Genomic DNA, 13,909 nt, shown 5'->3' on the forward strand with positions numbered 1-13,909 from the left:
GGACACAGGGATGTACAGAGGAAGGCCATGTGAAGACACAGGGAGAAGGCAGCCACCTGCAAGCCAAGGAGAGAGGCCTCAGAAGAAACCAACCCTGCCAACACCCTGATCTCAGACTTCTAGCTTCCAGACCTAGAAGTGAACAGATTTCTGCCTTTTAAGCCGCCCAGCCTGTGGTCATTTGTTATGGCAGCCCTAGCACACTAATGCCACCACGACAGGAGAATAGAGCTATTCGGACCTCAGGGAGGCAGAGAGGAAAAGAGGGGAAATAAATGCCCTGACTGCTGTCTTCTCCCACTGCTGATTTGCTGATGGTGGCCCCCAGTGGCTGAACCCACCCAGAAACCGGCGAACACAGAAGTCTGGGGGATTCCATCTATCAAGATTGGCCTCTTAGGGCACAGAGCAATGCAAAGAAGAACAGAGAACAGATCTAGAGGCAAAAAGCAGAATAACCAGCACATACAAGAAAAAGTAGAGAGAATGGTGTAATGAATCCCCATGTACCATCACTCTGCTTTAACAATTACCAACATTTCCCATTATTTCATTTATATCTTCCCACTTTTTTTTTCTGGAGTATTTTAAAGAAAACCCTAGGAATCAGATCATTTCACCCAAGGGTAGGTCAATATGCATCTGTAATATATAAGAAATTCTTAAAAACATGACAACAATGCCTTATCATACCTAATAAAATTATCATACCTATAATAATATCACATCTAATCAAAAAAAAAATCCTACCTAATAAAATTAACAAAAATTCCTTAATAGCACCATCCCATCCTAGTCTGGATTTAAACTTCCCTGTAGTCTCAAAAAATGTCCTTTAATAGTTGGTTTGTTCCAATCAGGAGCCAAAATTCATACATCACAATTATTTTTTTGGAAAAACTGGGTCATTTGTCCTGTTGTAGAGTTTCTCCCATTCTGGGTTTGCCTGATGGAATCATTGTATTGTTGGTTAACTTGTTCCCATGTCCCCTGAATTTCCTGTAAGCTGATTGTGAGATTTAAAGGCTTGGCTAGGCTCAGGCTCAGTATCCATGGGTGGTGCCGGCTATTGCATCACATCACGGGAAGAGAATGCCTGCTTCTCTCGCTTTCTCCGATGTTGAGAATGATTGCTGGGTTCAGATATGTCAGCCCGATCTCTCCACTAACAAGTTTCCTATCGACTTTTTATCTAATTATGTTAGTGTTTATTGATAATCATTGCCAAATCTATTATTTCATTCAGATTTGCAAAATGGTGAAGTATTAGTCAGGGTTTTCCAAAGAAACATAGTCAATTAGGGAATTTATTATGCGGAATTGGTCCGTGTGATTATGGGGGCTGGGAAGTTCCATGATCTACCATCTGCAAACTGGAGACCCTGGAAAGCTCTGTCATTGTCGTTCAGTCTGAGCCCAAGGGCCTGAGACCCACAGGAGCTGGTAGTGTAAATCCCAATCTGAGGGCAGGAGGAAACCAGTGTCCCAGCCCAAGCAGTCAGGCAGCAGAAGCAATGAATTCTTCCTTCCTCTGCTTTTTTTGTTTTATTCAAGCCCTCCATGAATTGGATGAGGCCCTCCCCAATGCAGACTCAGTCTACTGATTCAAGTGTTAATCTCATCCAGAAAGCGTCTCACAGACACATCCAGAAATAATGTTCAGCCCTAGTCTCTGAGCACCCTACGGCCTGGTCAAGTCAACACATAAAATTAATCATCACAAGTGATTTTCTAAATCTTTCACTCCTTCTGCATGTATTAGGTAGCATTCTTCTATAAAGAAGAAGTTCAGCTCATCAGCTATTTAGTGCCCCTGAAGTATAATTTTCATAGCAAAGACTGAATAGATACATAATTCTTTTTCTTGATCAACTTTCAGACTGAATTGGTGAACTGGCTACAAATGACTTTTTTTTTGTATCATGAAGAACTCATGGTTCAGAAAATATTTGTATGTTTAAATCCATTGCAGTCGGTATTTCTTTTGATGCCTAAATTGCCCCATCTTCAGCCAGTGGGAGCCCCTTCATCTTGGCTTCTGTGTCCTTTTGACATGAGGCCATTAGTGTTTGCTTTTTCACATAACAAGATGTCCCAGGCCCATGGTGTGTATTCTTTCTCCAGACTGGTAATCAGTCATTTTCCCAGGAAGCCCTACGTCTTGGCCCAGGTTCAGTAGAAGGCTGAGGCAAAAACATACATGCTAACATTTAACTGGGAAGAGTGCAGTTCCAGGGAAACAAGGACGGTGAATAAAGGAAGTGAGACAGCTAGGGGAGATGGAGTATGAGGAGCGGGGCATCCCCATAGTTTCACAGAAAACACGACCAGTTGCTTGACTGGACAGAACCTCCTGAGACAGGAGGTGTGAAACTACGGTACCTCCGAACAGCCTGCTGATGGGGGAGGAAGGGAGAAAGTCCATCTTCTGTATTTTCCCCATTTGCTCTCTCTCACATGCTATGACCCCCTCTGCACCCCAGAGTTGTGTTTCTTGGCTCCCATAACAGCTGTAGAGGAAGCCAGAGTCTCCACGTGTCCAGACCAGTCAGGGTGGGGTGAAGGCAGCCTCTCCCTGCCAGTCACTGCGATGCATGGGGATTCCTCAGTGTGTGCTGGGGGCAGTGGTCGTGGGCACAGCTTTACAACCAGGACAACAGTATGAGTTGTCAGGGCTGCGCTGGCCAGGAAGCAAGGCAAGCGTGCAAGGTGCATTGATATAAATGGGCTAAGGAGATGTGCACTAGGACACTAACTGGGTCTGGTACCTCCACCTCTTCTGCCTTTCAGACACACACACTATCACCCTCTTATAATAACCAGATCTCACACAAAATAAATCGTCCCCATTTCTTTCTTGAGAGGGGAAGTACAAGTCCAGTTTTTTAAAGGTAATGTTCAGTTGCAATTTCCTAAAAAGACCTAAAGATGTTTAGGAAACCAAGCCACAGTCCCCACTGCCACAGTTGGTCCAACAGTCAAAATATATATTCACCATCTCACTCCTCTACCACCTGTGACGTTCTACAGCCTCCAATTCAGTGGAATCCTTACTATTACTCGTGAAAGCATCCCTGTCTGGGTCCCCAGGCACAGTCCACCAGGATCTATAGTGGTAAGATGAAGCTAAAATTTTGCATGTCTCCTGGGAGTGAGGGTGAGAAGGCCAAGACTGCTTTCACCACGTGGCTTCTGGACCCGTGCACGTTAGCACCATAGACTGGCTCTGGCTCAGGGTGTACACTCCACCTAGTGTTGAGGAGTCCCTGAGTTGGCCTTTTAACTGAGACTTCACCAGGCTTTTTCACCAGTTTTTGTCAGGCTGGTCCTTCCTGGCTGATGAGATATGTGGAAAACGAGTGTATCATAGTTTTTGAGCCCACTGTTTAGCATTTGCTTTGTAGTAAAATGTTTTCTCTAGTCAAGGACAATGTAGTGTAGGATATTAGGTCAATAGATCAAGCATCCTGTCAACTCTCAGATGGTGGTGCTGGAGGAGGCACTGTGGAGAGAGAACACAAACCTATATCTTGAGTCGGTGGTGACTCTGGTGAGGAAGGATGACTTTCAAAAATGGAAGGAATCTGATATGATCTACTTGCCACCAGGAGGCTAGCTGATCTTCCCACAAATGGGACCGCAATGAGGGCTCAGTCAGTTCCTGCTGATTGCATGTTAGGCATTCAGCATCGAAGCTAGGGCAGCTCTGAGGAAAAGGACTCCATGTTTTGGGACCCATGGATACCCTTCCTTCCTGCCGCCATGGCTGCTGTGTTCATGGCCCACTCTGCAAGCACTGCAGAAGCCAAGGAGAAAGGCTAGCTGATGCCAGCTAGATATTTTGTGCTTATGCTCGTAAGTCCATTCATGTACCTCTTCCCCAGACTTCCTTTTTCCTGATCTTATTCAGGATCTCTACCACCATCCATCACCATCTAAGGCCTGACAAAAGCCTGATCTGTCATCATGGGATTCTATACCACCTTACCACTGAACCAAAGAGAACATTTTACTACCAAGCAGGTATGACACATTGGGCTCAAAAAAAGATGCAGTTTTCCATGTCCCTCAACACTCAGGGATGATCAGCCTGATAAAAAGTGATGGAATGGCCTGGTGAAATGTCAACTAAAAGGCCAGGACACTCTGCAGGATTGGGACACTGGAGGTGGTAAGTGGACTGCAGTCTTTTTCCTTCCAGGCCCCTGACCAATAAGCTAAGCCATTCACTATTGACAAGGAGTCAACACTTCCACACATTAAGCCAATGCACTGCTGGCAGTTCTGCTCACTGGGGGGTCTCCTCCATCACTATTTCTGGGGGCCAACACTAAGTAGGGCTATAATGCGGCAGGAGCCCATTTTTGGCTAGAGTCAATATTCTATTCATTCTTCTAGAGCTAAGTCCAAGTCCTACTGGGTGATTCAGAGGGATGCCAGTTTCAAGCAAGGCTCAGAGCCAAGAAGAGCTCCCCAGCTTGTCCGGGCAGGAGTACCCGCCTCCCTGACACTTGGGCTATATGACTCAGCAACTCCGGTAGTACTAAAGGCATCTGCGGCAGATCAAGATGTGGTGGGGTGTCAAACAAACTCCAGGACAAGAGATGCAGCACAGACCCCTGCAGTTCTGCAGCAAGGCTGTGCCTTGATTCTGGGCTCTATCAGAGACTAAATGCCTGACCATGGGACACCAACTGGCTATGTAACCACAAATGTTCCTTATGATCTGAGTATTATCAGAGCCAATGAGTCATAAGGTTGGGTGGATATAGCACTAATCCACCCGTATGATAAAAATGATACGTTCGGGATTTGGCCTTACCAAATCCAGACGGCACAAGTAAACGACGCGAACAGGTGGTCCAGACGCCCATGGCACCTGCCTCTTTTGCTCCAATACATCTCTCAACAGAGGAACAACAGAGGTCTATTGCTTTCCTTGCCATGTAAAAGAGAACTGCTTTTGACCTTCCTATTATTAGGGATAAAGGAGAAAATAATTCACCATGTCAACAGCCACATATCAAGTGTCAGAGATACCACAACCAGCACAGCAGCTGTGCTGCAGTTGTGGGCACCACCTGATTAAGTTTACAGTCATTCTCCACCACCACCCTCCAAGATGTGTCTGGTTTTTGCAAAGGCTAGAACAGTGAGCTGAGTAGAGATGTGATAGGAGCCACTCTCCCTACATCCTTTAAGTCTTCGATAGTAGCACTAATTTTTGTAACTCCTCTCAAAATAACATATTGCTTCTGATTTACTGTTTTGGCCAGGACAAGGAATAACTTCCACATGGCCCTTCTGAAAAAAATGGCTTTTACTCCATCAGCATGGAACCAACGTGAAGGTTTCTTAAAGATATTCATCCCATTCATGCATTCTAAGCAAAGCTGTCATTGGGGACCAGAGAAATAAATAAGGAGTGGGTCCAGAGACTTACCCCGGCAAAAGGCAACTGGTCTCTTTGGGGAAAAATTGGAGAATGATTTCCTGTATATACTTGCATCACAGGGTTCTGCTTTAAGGGGATCCAGCCCCTCCATCTCTGGCTTAGGGGTTTGTGAACTGACTTAGATCTGAAACTGGATGAGGGACAGGTATTTTCCACTGGGGCTGCTGAAATCAGCCTCCTGCTCTCCAGCTCCCAGTACTTTTTCATTATAAAAATTGAACAACACTCTCCTTCATCTGCCTTACCACTACAAACACCAGAGTCTACCAGCCAATGCCACAAAATTCTGTGGGTCAAGGTGCCTTGAATGCCACTCTGGCCTTCTGCCAGTTACTGTGATCAGGCCTCTTGCCCCTGGTGTTAGGTGCTGCCACATGGTTTCTGCTGTTCCAGAATCCCATCATTCCTACTGATACTAGAAAGTCTAGTTTCAAGGTAATATGCTCCACTGTCAACCTGGCCTTCGAAGATGCCAGTGCACCTCTCACTACTGAAATCTCTATCACCGTAGTGAATGAGCCGTTGTCTGCGTCCTCCAGGAGCACAGAGCCCGCTAGTGGGTTCTCTAGTCTTACATCATAAGTCCATTCTCCCATTAGTATTGCCCTAAATCCTTTGGCTTCTTCAATATTTCCATCAAGGAAATTCTGACATTTTAATCTCATTTACTGCATGCCCTTGTCATGTCCAAGTTTCAAGGAACCATCCTAGGTAACTAGATTGGCTCCAAATAGCCTTGTCAAAACTGTGTGCCCCAAATCATGGGTGGTTGCTGCCTTCATACATTAGGCCCCATGTCCTGCCCCTTCTCCTACTCTAGTATCCTAAAGATCCACTCCCACGTGTGTTTCCTGATTCCTGTTGGTACCACTCAGCCAGTTCCTAGAATTTATTTTGGGTGCAGGCAATTTCCTCCTGGAGTGAGGATTATCATTCCCCGTTCAGACTGTGCTGGGATCCGACCCTGGTTATTAGCCTGGGAACAGTAAGATGAGAAGAAGAGGGTCTTAAGAACACCAAACTTTATTCTATGAGGCATTTCCTTCAGGTGAGGTCCCTGATTATTCCAGTATAGAGAAAAGGGGAGGCTCTCCTCTGATAAAAGGAACGGGACTATTTTCCCAGCCCGGGTAATTCTGAGGAGTGTTGAGATTCAAGAACCTGAAGCTCGCCCACCCAATGTCCCCATCCTATGTCTAGATCCCCACTCTTTCCCCATCAGGGCTCTGGCTTTGGTGTAACATATTTATTATGGTTGCACATTTAGTATCCTTGCAGTTCTGACCTTTATAATCAGATCCTTGGTCTGATCTTCAGCACTGCCTGGCCTGCAAGGGTAGGAGATGAAAGCGGTTTGCACAGTGCGCCATCAGGTGGCGGTGGACAGGCCTGGGCTCATGAGTTTCTTTTTTTCAGTTTCCAATGCCCTCCAAAGCAGTCACTCACGCCACAATCTTTGTAATTGTAAACACCCCCATTCATCAAGGGCAAAGTCACCTGATAATTGAACATTTCACCTCATAAACATTATCCACACGTGACAGCTTTAGTCATTATAATATCACTATTTATCAGGCGCTCCACCAACCAATAGCAATGGGAGGCTTCCTGCATTCAGGCAGGCAGACAACGCAACACCGAAGTCCCATCCTGAGGGGCTGCTTCTTAAGAGCCACTTCTAGCAACAACTGTCTTAGCTTGAGTCTGGTAGAAAATAGAATGTGGTGCAAACATTTATGCTGTAACAATTTATTGGGGCAAATGATCCCAGGAAAGCAAGAGACGTGGAAAAATGCAGAGAGGCAGGAAAGGAGGGAGAGTAATCACTAAGGGGTAATTACTGAGCTGCCTTGAGCTTTGCAAAAACAAAAAACAAAAAACACTGGTGGTTGGACATCATCACAAACTTTTTGCACATCTGAACAATCCGCCAGGAAGAAAGAAAGGCAAGTAATTTATCTAGTGGCTCCTTCTCACTTTGTATCTTTGTTTGATGTTTGTGCTAAATGGTGTTATACTCTGACACATCTAGGTGGTGTTAACTGGCCCCTCCAAACAGCTGCCGGAGAGTCCTTAACTTACATGGGTTTAATTCAGGCGGTGCACAGCTGCATTATTGTCTCCATCAGTCAGTGCTGTGGAGCACTCTCCTTACTCTAGTGGTTGTAGTAGCAGCAACAGTGACCATATCTTCACAATCACAGGAACAGCAGAAGCCCACACAGGGATGCTCTGGCCAGGAAGCACGGCAAGCGACTGAGGCCCAGAGTAAGGAGGGTAAGCAGGACTGAGCAGATCTGGGGTACATGTAAACTAGGTCAGGTGCACCCTTGGGTCCTTTAGGAAGGAAATGGCATTTAGATCACAATTCAGACACAAGACGTATTCATTGCTACAAGGTTGCTGTTGCTTCTAAACCTTTTCATTGGACAGCTAGGATGTTTTCCTCTTTTTGGGAAAGATAAATTATGAGTTCATATTGGTATTTCCAATTAAAGTGTAAGGTTACAGCATCTTAACTTATTTGCGTTTATATTTGTCTTTGTCTTTTGTGCTGAAAATCTCCATAATGGCACTGTCAAAAGTACTTTTGTCTTGATTCTACAATATGCAAGTGATAGTTTCAAAATAAAAATACTAATCATACCCCTGTCTGTGTTGGACTGCATTACTGTTCACCTATGTTTGCTGCCAGCCTCTGCAGTGCTTCTTGCTGACAGAGGATTATATATCCCTGACATTTTGAGCTCAGATTATGTGACTTTCTTTGGCCAATAAAATTAGAGTGGAATTAAGAGTGATGGTCACTTCCAGGAAGTTGTCTTCTGCCTCGGTGACTGAAAAAATATGCCAGACAGATGCTCCTCCCCTGCTTGGGTCACAGAGGAGAGATGACAGTTCAGAGCTGCAGCCAGCATACAATAAACATGGAGCTGGGAGAAAAGAAACTTGTCGCTGAAGGCACCAGGATTTGGGTGTGTTATTACAATAGAACATAATCTAGTCCATCCTGATTGATACACCACTAATGCAGTTTTAAGATTTCTTCATGGTTCTTTTTAGCCCTTAGGATATATCCCTTTAAGGACATAGTGTTAATGTACTGTTTTATAGAGTCATTTGCAACAACTCTTCTTTAGGTGGCTAAACCACCAGCCTAATATGCAGTTACTCTCATGAGTTTCCATTTTTCAACATTTATATATTTCCTATTCATCTTTATTTATTTTTGATTTAAAACACTTACATGGCTACAAAGTCAAAATTATACAAGTTATATGCAGTTAAGTTCCATCCCTGCCCATCTATCCTGTTCCTTCTCTCTACTTATAGGTCCCCATTTTTATTGGTTTTTGGTTTATCCTTTCATTTTTACCTTTTGACAAGATAAGCAAACATGTTTCTATATCCATATACCCTTCCTTTCTTAAATGAAAGACAGCATAACTATACACTATTCTGTAACTTGCTTTACAATATATATCCTAGAAACTATTTCACATAAGTACATAGAGATCTTTCTTATTTATTTTTACAGTTGTGTGATACTCCATGGTACTCATGCACCATAATTTATTCAACCAGTGCCCTGTTGATGGACATCTGGATTGTTTCCACCTTTTCACTATTGACAATTATTGGCAATGGATATCCTTATACTGTATCATTTTGTATTTTTTTTTCACCAGTTTACTTTTTGAGATAGATTCCTGGAAGTGGGATTGCTATGTTAGTTGAATTTGTAATTTTACTGGATGGTCTGAATTCCCCTCCATGGGGTTGTATCCTTTTGCACTTCCACCAGCAACTTATGAGAGAATCTGTTTCCTGAAAGTTTTATTAACAGAATATGCTGTTGGAGTATGGATTCCTGCCAATCTGATAGCTGAGAAATGACTTCTCAGTATAGTGCTATCTTGCATTTTTCTTATTCGGAGGAAGTTGAGATCTTACCATATTTTTACACTGGGGTCCCCTGCAAACCATTCATATACTCTGCCCTTTTCTCTGTTAAGGTTGTTGGTGTTTTTCTTCTCAATTTTTAGATCTTTTTTTAATCTGTTAGGAATATTTATCTTTTGTCTAAAATATATTTGTATTTAGAGAAGGCAAATGGTATGACCCTTATACAGTGGAATTTGGGAACATCGAGCAAACTTACTAATGCGTCATCCCTTTGACCCAGCGATTACACAGACACTGGACCTGGCATTGCTGAGCTGCTGACCCGGCAGCTGCCCACCTCCGGGCTTCTTGTTACGTGAGAAAAAGAAACCCTATCAGTTACTACAATCAGTTTTTAAAATTTTGTTGTTACTTGAAGATACTTCCTACTTGAATATACACGTTTTTCTACACATCAGACTACTGTAAATATTTATTTAAATGTCCTTCTCTTCTACTAGGCTAGTCAAGAACAGCTATTCCTTCTCTCCAACCACTATTTGTCAGGCCTCTCATTTATTTCTTACATTTCCTTTCATTGTTTTCCCTCACCACAATGTTATCCTTATCCAGCAAGGCAGCTGTAAAAATGCAGGATCTGATGCAGAGTCTAATGTGGGTGCCCCCAGGGCGTAACAGGAGTTCTCAGAGAAGCAGAAAAAGGAGGTAAGTAGTTTTTTTTTTTCCCTTTCTTTCTGTGGAATGAGCACTCTGAGGCTACAAGGTGGATACCTCCATACTCAGGTTAGCATGGTTGCCACAGCTCTGTGTGCCCTGGAGATGTGCAAGGAAACTGAATTGACGGGGTCTATGCGAAGGCTGGGCCCTGAGCTGGCTCAGGAGGAGGCCAGCTCAGCACCCCCTTGGCTGTGTGTCTTCTTTGGCTACCATCCCCTTGGCTATATAAATGGTATATCTTCTCTCCCTGACCTCCGGGGAGCTCATATATTTCAAGAGCCTGGTGCTTTGGCTCAGTTCACGGCTATGCTTATCATTTCACACGGAGGATTCCAGATTCAGCACTAACACCCACAGACTCGGCCCTATAGAAATAAAAGCACTGGTACCCAAGGATTTATATTCTAGGATATTTATTGCCGCATCGTTTGTAGTGGCCAAAAAAAATGGAAACACCATAAATGCCCATCAGCAGGGCCCGTGAATGATGGTACAGTCAAACAATGGGGCATTGTGCTGCTCTTAAAAAATTAGTTAGAGTGAGCCCTGTTGACCTGGAGAGATGGCAGTGATAGACTATTCTGCAAACGTTACTGCAGTGAAGTGTGTGCTGTGTTCCACTTTTCCTATTTACATATTTTAAATAACCAGAAAACTTCCTTTGTATCTGCATATTTGTTTATATTTATTTTGTGTATGTTGGGCCTCAGTTTCTTCATGTGTAAAATGAAGATAACATTAGTACTTCCTTCATAAAGTTGTTGTGAGGATTAAATGAGCTACAGCTGGAAATGTGGTTAAATCAATAATGCCTCCCTTGTCGTAAGCCTTAAGTGTCTGCCGTTATTATTACTACTGTTGTTTTTTTCAATGAACATAGAGACAGATGCAGAGAGATGTTCTCAGGCGGTTAAGTCTGGTTGTAGTGTGGGAAGGAGAAAGTCGGGAGAAAGAGAAACTGATTTTCCAAAATGCAAATACTATTTATAGTAAACATTAAAGCAAAACTGTAGACATTAATAGTCTAAGTTATATCTATAATGTTATAAGGAATGAGAAAGAACTATATATGTGTTTGGAAAAAATTTAAAATACTGATTTAATTAGGTGACTAAAGCAGAGGCAGTTTTTCTCTTAGGTCCCCCAGTTATTTCAGTGTTGCTCTTCCTATCAACTGTTTTTAAAAAGGGCCTCGAATAGCGCAGCGCCTGGCACACAGGTGCTCAGTGAATGGTGGCTACTGCTAAAACAACTTTATTACAAGAACCACCTCGCTAACGGCTTCCCACCCTTGAGTCCCTTCCCGAACACCTCCTTGCAGGAGCCCTCACTGACCCCCTCTCTCCTGCACGGCATATCTGCTGACTGTTCCTGTTTGCAGGCCTGTTTTAGTCCTGCAACACTAAGCCAGCAGGAACCATGATTGAAACGGTTGCTAATGATTGAGCTGCAGAAGGTGGGTGTGCCTGGCCCTAAGCCCCTGTGCCTCAGGACACTGCAACCTCATCTCTGCAGGGGACAGGCGAGGGAGAGCCTGATTTGTCTTTTTGACACGACACAGAGCCAATTTTCCAGATTGGAGCTCCAACCCCAGCGGAGTCTCTCGGGGGAGAATAAAATTTTGGTGTCAGATCATCTTTTCCCATTTCCCCAGATGGGGCAGGCCAAGCTCTAGGGATGTAGACAAGGAGAAGTGCAGGCCAGGGGTGAGAGGGGCGGTGGAGGATGGAACAGTGAATGTCGGCCATGGGACCAGCACAGTGGGACCGCAGTTTGCTCTGTTAGTCTTCTTGCCTTCAGTTGTACTGGAAATTCAGACTGGCCATAACCATGAAGGCACAGTGTGACTCACTAGAGTTTTACCTCCCCTCCCAGGGAGAAGCGAGGACTTCTTTTTCTCAAAAAAGTAACTGCATGCTTCATATTATAATCTGGAAGAGGATATAAAAGGAAGGTCCGAAGGATCTGAGGGATTCGAGGAGTGAGATGTGTTGGGTACATCTTAGGGACCTCCTCGGATTCTCTTCACTTCACCTGCTTTCTCAGACTCTTGGCTCTACCTGCAGCCTGGCCCCTCACCTGATTGCACTGTCTTGGCCATCACTTCCCTGCAGGCTTCCCAAGGCTGACCAAACGCACACAGAATCCCTGGTTCCTCCCAGCACTTCTGGACTCAGATACAATACCACACACAGGATCTGGCCTCCCAAAGAGCTCTCAGAGGGGCCCAAATGAAGCAGCTTGGAAATGTGCAGGTATTCACGCCACTCCATGTGGGGCAACCTTTGATGGATGGGAAATAAAAGATGGGAGGGAACCTGACAGATAAATTCCTTCTTTCCACTGACAGCTCCTACATCACAATAAGACTGTCAGCATGTAATCCTTACCTGAGGCTCTATTGTCTAGGGTACTTTGGTGGGTAGGAGAGCAGTCCCTGAAAGACGCCTGTGTCCTGATCCCAGGAACCTATGACTATGTTACCTTACATAGCAGAATGGACTTTGCAAATATGATTAAGTTAAGCATCTTCAGATGAGGAGATTATTCTGGCTTTTCCAGGTGAGCCCCAGTGGAATCACAAGGGCCCCTGTGAGAGGGAAGCGGGAGGGTTAGAGCTAGGAGGTGATGTGATGATGGAACCAGAGATTGGAGTGCTGCAGCCATGAGCCAAGGAATGTGGGTGCTTGTCGAGGCTGGAAGAGAAAGGAACTGCCTCCTCTGGGGTCTCTAGAAGGAACCCTAACCACACCTTGTGCCTCAGAAGACTCATTTCAGACTTCTGACACCCAGAGCTGTCAAAATAAATTTGTGCTGTTTTAAACTTCTACGTTTGTGATAATTTGTTACAGCAGCCATAGAAAACTAATGCAAGAACCTTGGCTAAAGTGTCCCTTAATACCCGGGTTTTCTGCACAATCCTATTTTGCATGACTAAAGCTGAATGTCATATTTTACTTTTGTTTTGAATTCCTTCTGTGAACACACCCTAATCTCTTTTCAGGCAGATGCACCACCTTGGGTGGACTAGGGCAGAGATTTATTCTCTAGCAAGCAACTGTTTATATGTATGTTTTTATATCTATAAGCAACAAACACAGGAAGACCGGAAGAGAATACTAATCGTATGACTTAATTCCTGCCTCGAACTGTTGTGGATTTCCCTAACTATCTCCAACAAACAGGCATTTCTTTTATAGTAAAAAGCACCCTTTTAAGTGATCAGGTATGAGATAGTCTAAATATTTACATCTTTCTCCGGGTTTTGAGCCACTAACACAAAGAACAATCCACCATGAGCTGAAAGGATCCAGGACGATTTTACAGAGGAAGGAGGAATCTGAGCAAGGTCTGGAAAGATAGGTATGTGAGAGGTAGAGCAGTGGGGGGAAAGAGGCACGAAGTGAGCCAGGGAAATAGTGTATTTTCCTAGGTTAATAAATAAACCCATTTGACTTAAGGGGAACGTCTTCAGCGAACATAATAACGACACACACAAAAAATTATTTACCCAGCATTTAGTTTTTGCTGGATACTGTACAAAGTGCTTTGCTGGATTACTTAATCCCCCCAACAATCTCATGAGGAAGGTTCTATAAATAGCCTAAATATATAGATGAGGAGATGGAAGAACACAGATGCCACGTAACTAGTCAACAAGTGATAAAAGTCCAGCTTTGAAACCCACAATCACTCCAGAGCTTGTATTTAAGAGGTGGGTTGGAGAAGCAGACTGAACAAGAACTCTTAAGGCCTTGAAATATCCAACGAATTAATTTTCTATTGCTGCATGCTAAGGACTGAAAGTCTGAATCTCCCTCAAAATTCTTA

The sequence above is a fragment of the Camelus dromedarius genome, chromosome 12 (assembly GCF_036321535.1).
Source record: "Camelus dromedarius isolate mCamDro1 chromosome 12, mCamDro1.pat, whole genome shotgun sequence".
In the NCBI taxonomy this organism is placed as follows: domain Eukaryota; kingdom Metazoa; phylum Chordata; class Mammalia; order Artiodactyla; family Camelidae; genus Camelus; species Camelus dromedarius.